The sequence below is a fragment of the Eumetopias jubatus genome, unplaced genomic scaffold (assembly GCF_037043125.1).
Source record: "Eumetopias jubatus isolate StellerSeaLion01/CBP00866 unplaced genomic scaffold, mEumJub1_p1.0 scaffold_5, whole genome shotgun sequence".
NCBI lineage: Eukaryota > Metazoa > Chordata > Mammalia > Carnivora > Otariidae > Eumetopias > Eumetopias jubatus.
Window position 1 is genome coordinate 142334687 of NW_028274811.1, and position 12473 is coordinate 142347159.

Genomic DNA, 12473 nt, shown 5'->3' on the forward strand with positions numbered 1-12473 from the left:
CATAACACCCTCCAGTTCCATCCACGTCGTGGCAAATGGCAAGATCTCATTCCTTTTGATGGCTGCATAATATTCCATTGTGTATATATACACATCTTCTTTATCCATTCATCTGTCGATGGACATCTTGGCTCTTTCCACAGTTTGGCTATTGTGGACATTGCTGCTATAAACATCGGGGTGCACGTACCCCTTCGGATCCCTACATTTGTATCTTTGGGGTAAATACCCAGTAGTACAATTACTGGATCGTATGGTAGCTCTATTTTCAACTGTTTGAGGAACCTCCATACTGTTTTCCAGAGTGGCTGCACCAGCCTGCATTCCCACCAACAGTGTAGGAGGGTTCCCCTTTCTCCGCATCCCCGCCAACATCTGTCGTTTCCTGACTTGTTCATTTTAGCCATTCTGACGGGTGTGAGGTGGTATCTCATCGAGGTTTTGATTTGGATTTCCCTGATGCCGAGCGATGTGGAGCACTTTTTCATGTGTCTGTTGGCCATTTGGATGTCTTCTTTGGAAAAATGTCTGCTCATGTCTTCTGCCCATTTCTTGATTGGATTATTTGTTCTTTGGGTGTTGAGTTTGATACGTTCTTTATAGATTTTGGATACTAGCCCTTTATCTGATATGTCATTTGCAAATATCTTCTCCCATTCTGTCGGTTGTCTTTGGGTTTTGTTGACTGCTTCTTTTGCTGTGCAAAAGCTTTTTATCTTGATGAGGTCCCAATAGTTCATTTTGCCCTGGCTTCCCTTGCCTTTGGCGATGTTTCTAGGAAGAAGTTGCTGTGGCTGAGGTCGAAGAGTCGGCTGCCTGTGTTCTCCTTTAGGATTTTGATGGACTCCTGTCTCACGTTTAGGTCTTTCAACCATTTGGAGTCTATTTTTGTGTGTGGTGTAAGGAGATGGTCCAGTTTCATTCTTCTGCATGTGGCTGTCCAATTTTCCCAACACCATTCGTTGAAGAGACTGTCTTTTTTCCATTGGACATTCTTTCCTGCCTTGTCAAAGATGAGTTGACCATAGAGTTGAGGGTCCATTTCTGGGCTCTCGATTCTGTTCCGTTGATCAATGTGTCTGTGTTTGTGCCAGTACCATACTGTCTTGACGATGACAGCTTTGTAATAGAGCTGGAAGTCCGGAATTGTGATGCCACCAGCCTTGCTTTTGTTTTTCAACATTCTTCTGGCTATTCGGGGTCTTTTCTGGTTCCATACAAATTTTAGGATTATTTGTTCCATTTCTTTGAAAAAAGTGGATGGTATTTTGATGGGGATTGCATTGAATGTGTAGATTGCTCTAGGTAGCATTGACATCTTCACAGTATTTGTTCTTCCAATCCATGAGCATGGAACGTTTTTCCATTTCTTTGTGTCTTCCTCAGTTTCTTTCATGAGTATTTTATAGTTTTCTGAGTACAGATCCTTTGCCTCTTTGGTTAGATTTATTCCTAGGTATCTTATGGTTTTGGGTGCAATTGTAAGTGGGATTGACTCCTTAATTTCTCTCTCTTCTGTCTTGTGGTTGGTGTATAGGAATGCCACTGATTTCTGTGCATTGATTTTATATCCTGCCACTTTACTGAATTCCTGTATAAGTTCTAGCAGTTTTGGGGAGGAGTCTTTTGGGTTTTCCACATAAAGTATCATATCATCTGCAAAGAGTGAGAAATTGACTTCTTCTTTGCCGATTTGGATGCCTTTGAGTTCTTTTTGTTGTCTGATTGCTGTGGCTAGGACTTCTAGTACTATGTTGAATAGCAGTGGTGAGAGTGAACATCCCTGCCGCATTCCTGACCTTAGGGGGAAAGCTCTCAGCTTTTCCCCATTGAGAATGATATTCGCTGTAGGTTTTTCATAGATGGCTTTTGTGATATTGAGGTATGTACCCTCTATCCCTACACTCTGAAGAGTTTTGATCAAGAAAGGATGCTGTACTTTGTCAAATGCTTTTTCTGCATCTATTGAGAGGATCATATGGTTCTTGTTCTTTCTTTTGTTCACGTATTGTATCACGTTGATTGATTTGCGGATGTGGAACCAACCTTGCAGCCCAGGGATAAATCCCACTTGGTCGTGGTGAATCATCCTTTTAATGTACTGTTGGATCCTATTGGCTAGTATTTTGGTGGGAATTTTTGCATCCATGTTCATCAAGGATATTGATCTGTAATTCTCCTTTTTGATGGGGTCTTTGTCTGGTTTGGGGATCAAGGTAATGGTGGCCTCATAAAACGAGTTTGGAAGTTTTCCTTCCATTTCTATTTTTTGGAACAGTTTCAGGAGAATAGGTATTAATTCTTCTTTAAATGTTTGGTAGAATTCCCCTGGAAAGCCATCTGGCCCCGGGCTTTTGTTTGTTGGGAGATTTTTGATGACTGCTGAGAAAGGGTTTTATTACACACCTGTGATTAATAGGGTTGGAAGAATCCCGCTGCCCTGCCTGAAACTGCATCTCCTTTATTACGTCTTCGGGTTAAAGTCCCAGATGTCATGCCTCAACCACGCTTCCCTGCTACCGCCTCTAACACTGCCATGGTTTTGAGTCAAAGAGGTCATCACCTTTCTTGCCATCCATGGCCCGTGGGCTATGGCCTGTCTTCTTGCCTGGCTTGAACGTCAGTGCGTGGCGCTGTGCTGGCCCCAGCATCCTCCGTCTTCCCCATGGGGAGCAGTACTCCCTCGAGATGAAAATCTGCACCCCTCCCATGCTTTCTCCTGACATCCCAGATGAGTCACATTACCATCCACCCAGAAACCTACTCCATGGCACTCCCATCCCATGCCAACAGGGTCTCACTAAGCCCCAGCAGCTCCTCCCTCCTGTCACTCTCTCACTTGTGTCCCTCCTCTGCAGCCTCTTTAGTCCCGCTGGCTTAGCTCAGGTGCTCCGGGTTCCCTAGGGCCAAATGGGACAGGAGGCTTCTCCAAGCTCATCTGTTCCCCTGGACTACGATGTAAACGACACCTCCTAGAGTTTTTGCAGTGCACAACCTGCACAACCATTCCCAACAGCCTGCCCACCTTTCCTCACTTTCACTCTATGTCACACATTGCAGAGAACTTTTAGTGTTCATACTTGTCTTCATTTATGATGGCTGAGAGCTTTTAATCCAGAGGCTGTTCAAATAAACCATGAGATGGTTCATGGTTTTCAAACACCTGCCTCTAATCTCTTTGCCTATCTGTAAATTATCCTGAACCACCCACACCCACATGTTACACAATGGTAGCAATATTCCAAAAGGTTTACTCTTGTGATGGGTAGTTTGAATATATTCGTAGGTATGGTCTACTGGGTTTTTGGGGTAATATCATGGAGAAAACTATGTCCTCTTCTGAACTATCCTTTTCAACTCTTTAAGGCTCCACTTGAGTGGGGGGGGGGGGGCAGGTTGGCTTTGCTTGTTTCTTTAATTTGCCCCATGAGCTCCAAGCTTCTCATCTGGACCACACAGGCCAATAAATAGTGTGCTAATTTCACAGCTCAATACCCGGGTCTTTGCACAAAAAGAAAAGGAAAAAACAAAACACAGGAGCTGTGAATCCTCAGTCTACCTCGGCTGCTGGCTGGCTTTGAGTCAGGCAAGTTCCTGGATGCCTGTGGGTCGGCCTTCTCTGCTCCAGAATGAGCCCTTGTCTGGTTCTGGGCCAGCGTGGCCGCAGGATTTGCAGGGCCCGACGGCGGGTGTTGCGGGCAGACGGAGGGGCACGTGTGTGCTGGGCCCCGGGTGGCGCGCAGCTGGCGCTGTGAAGGCGGCCGCAGCCAGCCCGTCGCCCCTGGCCCCCGGCCCCGGTGAGGACACGTGCTCGCACGTTCGTGCAGCAGACACCCGGGCGTGCTTTCTCCCCACGCCGGGCAAGGCCACGTCCCACCTCAGCCGCTCTGCCTTTGCCCCGGATGCGGCCCTGCTTGGCGATCAGCTCCCCCCCCTCCCCACAGCTGTGGTGGTCAGAGCCGCTAGGAAAGAATGCAAAGGGCCCCCACGCCGCAGGCCTGCTGCCTCCTAAGTTGGGAATCCAGTTCTGCGTGCTGCCGGCTGACCTAATCTGGGCCCGTCTCTAGTTCCAAATACACACTGGTGATCCCCAGGGCAGTTTTTCCAGCCCGGACGTGTTCCTGCATTTCAGACCAGTCAGCTGCCAACCTCTCTGTGAGGGGTCCCACAGGGGCCTAGGCCCTTGCACGCCTCCCTGCACACTTTCTCAACACCCTGCCCCTGCTTCCTCTGGACTTCCGTCTGGATGAGTCACATTAGCACCCACGCAGAGGCCTCCCCCATGCCCCACCCCTCCCTCAATCAAGTCACGAACCCTGGCAGTTCTCTCTCCTGGTAGCTCTCACTTCTGTCCCTCCTTGGCATCCTTAGTCCCTCTGGCTTAGCTCGGGTGCTCCTGGTCGCCCAGGGCAGGACGCTACAGGAGCCTTCAGGCTCATGTGTGCCCCTGGGCTGTGAAGTGAATGACACCTCCTGGAGTTCTGCAGTACACAACCTGCCCAACCACTCCTAGCAGGCTGGCCACCTCCCCCCACTACCTCCTTGCTTTTCCAAGCTGGCCCTTCCTCTCACTCTAGGCGTTGGGTTGCTACAAGGAGGACCTCACACTTACCTGGGTGGGCACTAGGCTGAGCTTGGGCTACATGTCATAAACGGGCCCCAACCAGAAAGGAGGATGCTTACACCCAAAGAGAAACAGCATCACAAGATGGGGACCCCTGCAGGAGCCCAGCGTCCTGCTCCAGGTGTCTTCATGCCTGGCCCACTTCAAAACCTGTTCCCTCTCTCATCCTCACCCACCATGAGGGCATAAAAGAACAAAGAGCAGATACTCAAAAAGATAATTTGTAGAGATGGTTTCTTTGCAGTGATACTGAGCCCTTCTCCTGCTCAGGGATGTGTGCACATGTGTGAGTTGGGGAGGGCGGGGGTCCCTTGACACCTTAAGCATAGTGATAGGGCTCTTCAGGAAACACTGCGAGCTTGAAATGGGCCCCTAGTGGTGGGGACTCAGCGTTCTGGGGTCTGACTCCCCTCTCAAATCTGCCAGAAGAGAGAGCCAAGGGAGAGGGGGCATTGGGCTGGCCGGCACGTGCCAAGGTTGGCAAGGCAGAAGTTGCAAAGTCTTCCCCATGAGCCAGACGTGAGCTACACTGATAACAAGCTGACCTGGGGTCGTCTTGAGGTTCTGAGGGAGTGACCAGAGCTTAGAAGAAGGAAGCTGGAGGTATCCCTGGATTCCTAGGAGCTGCGAAGGAGGAGCTGTGGGTAGGAGAGAGGCTTAGCCACATCAAGGGAAGTGCTCATTCAAGGCTGAGCTGGGGGCCAGAGGAGGGGCAGAGGGGTCTCCGGTGATCCTTGCAAGTACCCCACACCACAAGAGGACAAGAATGACGCCCTGGCCAGGCCCAGCAGGGAGGCTGGTTTCGGACAGCGACCATCAAGAGTAAGATCTTTGCTCCCCTGCCCGCCCGCTTGCCTCCTTCCTCCTGCTCCAACTCTGGAGGGCCAGTTGGGGCGATCAGCGCCTACTCATAGCTTCGACTCTTAGACGAGATGGGGTATTCCAACTTCTGAACAGGAATCACACCTGGCAACGTAAAATGACTAAGTTCTTTAAGATTTATTTTAGAGAAAGAGAGAGAGCACAAGAGTGAGCTGGAGTCGGGGGGGGGGGGCGCAGAGGGAGGGGGAGAGAGAGAATCTTAAGCAGACTCTGCGCTGAGCACAGAGCCCGACACGGGGCTCGATCTCAGGACCCTGAGATCACAACCGGAGCCGCAATCAAGAGTCAGATGCTTAACCGACTGCGACTGCGCCACCCAGGCGCTCCTGTAAACTTTCTTTATTTTCCAAGGATGCTCAGGAGAGTCATGGATGCCCAGAGTTGAGTTTTCATCCAGGGGCAGGGCAAGTTCCCCTACTGATTATCTCTTGAACAGTGGAAGACAAAACGGCTTTGTGATTCCATCTTTGGAGTCCCGCCATCCAGCTCACCTGTCACAGATGGGTGTGAGCTGTGTGAAGGTTGGAGACAGCTGGAGAGGGTCTTGGAAGGACAGGGAGGGGAAGACTCGGCCAGCTCATCCTTGCATCTGGAGTTTGGCAGGCACTCTTTGGAGAAAAAGAAGGCATTCCCACCCACCTCCCTGGAATATGCTAACCCCAGGATACCTGTGCAGCACTTCCTGAGGGGGTCTCCCCCCCGACAACACCACCTCTTGTTGATGCAGGTCAAGGCCTCCACGAACTAAGATTACCTAAGCCAGCTGTCAACTGCAATCAAAAGGGCTCAACGCGGATATGCGATCACCCGTCAGCCTTCCCTTCTCGATGTTTCCTACCCTAAATCTCTTTGTGAAATACTGAAACACAAACCAAAGATACCCTCACAGATGACAGTCTAGATAGAAAGCACGGCAGATGGGCAAAGGATGTGAGCTCCCAGAAAATGACCCATGAATGGCTTCTACAAACGAAAGCAGGTTCAGCCTCACTCAGTACAGGAACGCAAACTGGATGTCCAACTACCAACTCAGCAAAGATCAAAAACTACAATAGAGCTCAGCGTTGGCAGGGGCCTAAGGAAACTGGCACCCCTAGTCCCCAGTGGAAATGTCCATCAAAGGCACCTCTTGAGCGGACACTTTGGCAAGATGTTTCAAGCCCACCCTCAACTAGGGAGATTAATGTCATTGGGTGAACATGAACAGGCAAAGCAGGAAAGAAATCCAAATGACCGATAAATAGGGAAAATGTCCACCATTACCAGAATCAAAAGCCAATTAAAACTAGGTGTCTCTCTTTCCTTTTTTTTATCCTGCTGAATCATCAAAGTTAAAAATGAAATCACACCTAGTATAGTATCACTCAGGGAACAAGGAAGCAGGCCCTCCAGTACCTCCTCATGAGCCTGAAAATTCTTGCAACTTTTTTGGAGGGTAGACTGGAAATAAGTTTCAAGAGCTTTACACATGTTGAATCTAGAAATGCCTAAAAAGATTCATGAATGAGAATGCTTATTATAGCACTACTTATGAAAACTGGAACTATTCAGGAGTGTTGACTGTATGCTTTTAGAAGATATTTTTAAAACCTTAATAGCACACCATGTTCCTCGTGACCTGGCACAATTAGGATGTGATCGTCAGGTACATAAACCAACAATTACCGAGGTGTTGGTTAACTTCAGTGCTCTGAGATTTTCGAAGAGTGCCATCTTCCCAGTGAACGGCACAGCATGTCACGACCTGACCTCATTTCATCTGCCCTAAACTATGCTCTAGTTCTTCTTGATCTGGGGAGATGGCACCAGAAGTATGTGGAAGGCACCGTCCTAAGCTACAATAAATATTCTACATTGTAACAGTGCATGTAAAGTACCATCACCACGGTCACCACCCTGTGACAGCAGAGGGCTGGACTCCCCGGTAGAGGGAAGGGCAGAAAAATCCTCACTCACTCTGGGAAGCTGAGATGGTTGGGTCACTCCGGGCTTTTCCACCCCAAAGGCCAAAATCTGTTCTGCCTCTTCTGGGCCAGAACTCTAGAATCAACCCTCCAGACCCAGAAAGTCAGAAGGTCATTACCAGGCCACCCACCCTGTGCCCAGGCAAGAGGCCGGGGTAGGAGAGGTGGGAAGGGGAGACAATTTAGAGGGCCTACAGAAAGAATGCCCAGAAGGTCTTGAGCAAGACAGAGAGAAGTGAAAATGGACTGTATAAATACCCATTAGAACTACACATGACACAGATGGTATTTTATCATTTGATGGGGGTAAAAATACTCCCCAGGTCGTCCCTAGGACCCACAGCCTGCATCCCTGGTTTTCTCTACACTTGCGGGGTGGTGGGAGGCCATGGAGAAATGCCAGAAACACGGCCCTTAGAACTGAGAACACTGTAACTCAGGCAGGTGGAGGGGAAAGTGTACTTATATCAGACATTTTGTTGATTAACCAACCAAGTGGTGTGGCAGACGAGGGACGTGGTTTGTTGTTGCTGTTGACCCCAGGAGGGTCTCCCGCTCCCCACTTCCAGCCTGGTGCTGCTTCCGGACGGGTGCTCACCCCCTAACCCAAGCGTTCTTCAGAAGCGAACAGACTCCCAGACTCGGTTCTTCGTCTCACGGGAAGGCAGGTGTCTGCTGACTCAAACTCCATTCTCTGGCCACAGGAATACTTTGAAAGCCCGGTCTTGCCCATCTCGCGATCACCGCCTTCCTTCAGGGCAGTCTAGCTCACACGCAGTGCGTACGTCGTTCCCACTGTGCAACTTCCGGGTGCGCGTCCGTCGGTGAACACCCAGAACGTCCCAGGCCCCACGGGCCTCTCCTGGGCGAACGCCCGGCAAGGCTGGGCCAGGACTGTGGCTGCGGCCCGGCCCTGCAGGCCCACGGGATCTTCCTCGGAGGCTCTGTCAGTGCGTGCGCCTCACTCCACTGCTACCACGGGCGAGAGGACTGGCTGGTAGTGAATCCAGACCCACGTCCAGAACGAGGCACCTCGTTATTTTGCAGCACTTACTTATAGGTTTGACACCGTAAAGTCATGGGCATCACGGGCCTGTCCAGGGCGGGGGGGGGGGGGGGGGGCCTAAAAAGTTACAGTATTAGACCCGATTTGCCCAAAGTCCTCAAAGGCAACACAGCAACACAGCCAGGCTTCTGATCTTTTATTTTCTACGTTTATTTTTGGTTATTTATGTGTACAATCCTCAGTGGCCAGGTTTGCTAAAGGGGATCAACAGTGAAGCCCTGAGTCGGCTCAGACTCCACCAGTGAAGACCTGAGTCAACAAGTCACAGGGGGAACCCCCCCAACCCCAAGCCAGGTACCCCGCCACAGATGTAGGTGGGAAGTACGGCCCCACACGGACTGGAGCCTCAGGAGCACGTTCCTCAGAAAACAGGTTTTTGACAAATGCTGACATTTTACAGTGTAAACAGAGGAGACTTTGCTAAGCAGGCCCAGATGAGTAGGGCCAGGCTCACCCAGCAAGCTGCCGGCCATGCGCCCAGCACAGCCCAGCCCCCGGGGAAGGAAGACTTATCCTCTCCAAATTCACCAAACAGAAAGTCAGAAGCTGCTAAAATGCAGGTAACAATACCAAAACATTCTCAGAAGAACAACGGAAATGAGGAGGGAGCTCATTAAATACATCCGGTTTGGCTTTGTGCCCACATGGAAACACTCCGAAGTGATGGGCGGTCCCGCACACTGCGGGAGCTCCTGTAAAGGGTACATGTTAGCACCATTTCTGGGCATAGAGATCAAGGCGTTTCTTATTATAGAAAAGCTCTTAAAAACCTAAGTACAAAAAAATGATTTTGAAGTTCACAATTAAGCTCAACCACCCCTGGTTACTAGGAGAATGACCAAGACCACAGATATTCCGAGCCCCGTATCCTTTCCTTCCTTGTATTAACCCTGTTCTGACGATTTCATTCCTGACGCAGACTTACACCCAAGAAATCAATGTGACTGAAACAAAACTCCAGCTGGGGTTCTCCTCCATGAATAGCCCTGGCTAGTCCTGAGCATTCAAAATATCTAAATACACAGGTGGCCATAGGCCTGGGAACAGAGGCATTATGTGATAAAATGGTTTGCTGATATGGTACTTCAGTGCAATGAACACATCTATAGTTCCGGACTGAACTAACCCATTCCACCGTTCCTAGTAACTATTTCAATTTACCACGGAAACAAGACAAGTGGGACAACCGCCCTCAGGCCCTCCGCAGTGCTGCTGGGCCCAGCAGGGACCGGGGTGCGGACCGCTGATGTGCACCGGCCCCTCCTGGGCAGGGCCGCGGCCACCTTACCCTTACTGCTCCCACCCCTGCTTCACCGTGGCCACAGGCAGCTGGACCACTTTGTTTTGGGCTTTTCCAGGCCTCACGTTATTAACTGAATGGCAAAGGCCTTAATCGTCAGCTGCCTTTGTCTTTTCTCTGCACAACTCAGCACTGGCTCCCTGGTCTCTCTACCTCCCCAGAAGAGATCACCAGGGTTTTCCAGAAGAGTTAAGCACTAAACATTGTACTTCCGTGAAACAGGGAACTTCATACATTTTAGGAAAAGTGATCTGCAGAATCCATACACAGAAGTCCTTCTACTCATTCAGATTTTCATCCACGTATAACATAGGCCAGGAGATCTGTCAGCCATTTGTTTTGTCTTTTTGTCTTATTCTGAAGTAGGCTTAACACCCGGCACAGAGCCCAACGTGGGCAACGACCTGAGCCAAGATCAAGAGTCAGGCGTTTAACCAACTGAGCCACCCAGGCGCCCCTGTTGTTTTAAGTGACATTTTGACTCTAAAATCAGTTCCCTCTTCAATTCACTTCTTACAGTTCCTTGGGCCACTTTTATAAGTTACTTGACACTGTGCCCTGCCTTTTGCTGAATGATATGGGGATTGTATGCCTTTCACGCACTTTTCAGATGCACCTCACACACACTGAGGACCTCCTTTTCATTGTGTTTTAAGTAGTCACAGGCTTTTTTTAAAAAGTCATTTATTTCTATGGAGGCCTACAAACAGGATTCCCTGGAGGTGTAGACTTCTGAAAATACTTCTGGGCTTTCAAGGGGGAGTACCTACAAAGTACTGCTTAATAAAGAGAGAAAATGAAACAATCAAACGTTATTTTAACATCAGAAAGAGTAGACAGCCAGGAAAGTCTACTGGAGTCCGATGCACCTGCAGCAATAGCAAGAGGGCCAGAGAGAGAGAGCACGTAACAGCTGTTCTCCGGGAGACCTTCGGGAAGCGGCCCACAGACACAGAGGTGAGACGGCACCTTGGTGGGAGGGGCGGCAGGGCAGGAGGGAAAACACAGCCTCTTAAAAAAAAAAAAAAAAAGCACATAAAAACCCACAAAAGATGTTTCTTCTGACAGAGGTGTTAAGACTCATGTGGCCTGAGATTTTTACATGCTAAGCCCTACAACTGGAAGGAACCAAATAATGAAAGGATCCCAAGGCAATGCCTGACAACTTGCATCAGACCTTACTTCACTCAATAGCAAACATAAAGTACCAGTGTCAATGGCTCCACAAGGAAAGCAGGGTCAATCCCGTCCGATGCGTCTAAAACATTTTCTGATACGCTGTATTCTAAGGAAGATTCAGATCAAACCCCACCTAGGTCTGGAGCACAAGTGCAAACCCACACCTCGGCCTCTCGTCTTCCCCTGTGGTCATGGCCATCCCACATGCAGGAAGGAGTGAAACCAGTGCGTGCTGTGTATGCAGGAGGAGCTAAGCAGGTGAGGGAGGAGCCGGAAGAGGTCCTGAAGAAGCAATGTTAATTCCAGGGAACTTGCTAGAGGGACAGTCTTCCAGGTTTCAGTGTGCCTTAAATAAGCTCAAAGGTGTAAGTCATGCCTGCTTAAGATGGAGATCATCTTTCTGCCAAGACCATAGGGTCCAAATCTCTGAACTCTTGCAATAAGCTCTGGGAATGAAAGTAAGCCCAATGTAGTTACCAGTGCTCTCTCTTTTCTTAGAACACTATCATTTTAGAGAACCCTCTAAGTAGATTATCCTGCATCCATTTTGGTCTCAATGCAATTTCTATCCCCTGCTGCGGCCACCTGACCAGCCCATGACCAGGAATGATTCATGGACTTAAGATTCTGGGCAACTAAAGTTGCATGTTACAATGAAGAAGTGGTATTTTTTAAAGTTGGCCGATCATTTATACTGTTTCTTGAAAGCTCTGCCCTTCTGATGCTCTGATCCCACTAAGTCTGCACGACAGGCAGAGAGCAGAGTCCATAAGGCCTTGGGTCAGAAAGCCACCTAAACACATGCTTTCAAACTTGCATCATTGTGGAGGTGAAGACCACAGTCTCCACACGCCCTAACAATACCACACACAGGAACAAGAAAAAAGTATGCAGGTAAACAATTAAGTTGCCCAAAAGTTCAGTTCAAGTTCACTAAGATTAGAACATTTTCAAAATGTAATGATGGTCATGAATATTATTAAGTTGAATAGTAGGTATGGACCAACAGTCAGACTCAGTGAAACCCCCTGAGGACAGAGACCCCCACTGCCTTGTGCCGAAACATTTTAAGCGTGCTCTAAAAAGTGTTCCAGAATGAACACTAAGCATTTCCTACTGTACAACTACAAATGCTAAAATGAAACATCAAAGCCAATAAGAAGTCATTATTATTACTTTAATTTGGCTTCTAGGTACCTCCTTATTCGAGGCACCATTACATTTCACAGTGAAAACCACAAAGCCTCTCCAACACATTCACGCACATTCGGAGCAGAACCCAATTCACTCTAAAGAATAAACACCTCCCAAACTGTGGTGAGTACTACTGATGAGGTAATGGGAAAATACTAATGTAACAGTCTGCATAGTTTTTGTTTGTCCTCTGAGTTTTCTTAAAAGAATTTTAAGTATAAAGCAAAACTTACATTTTCAAAAAAGGTTTGCCACTCCCCAAAA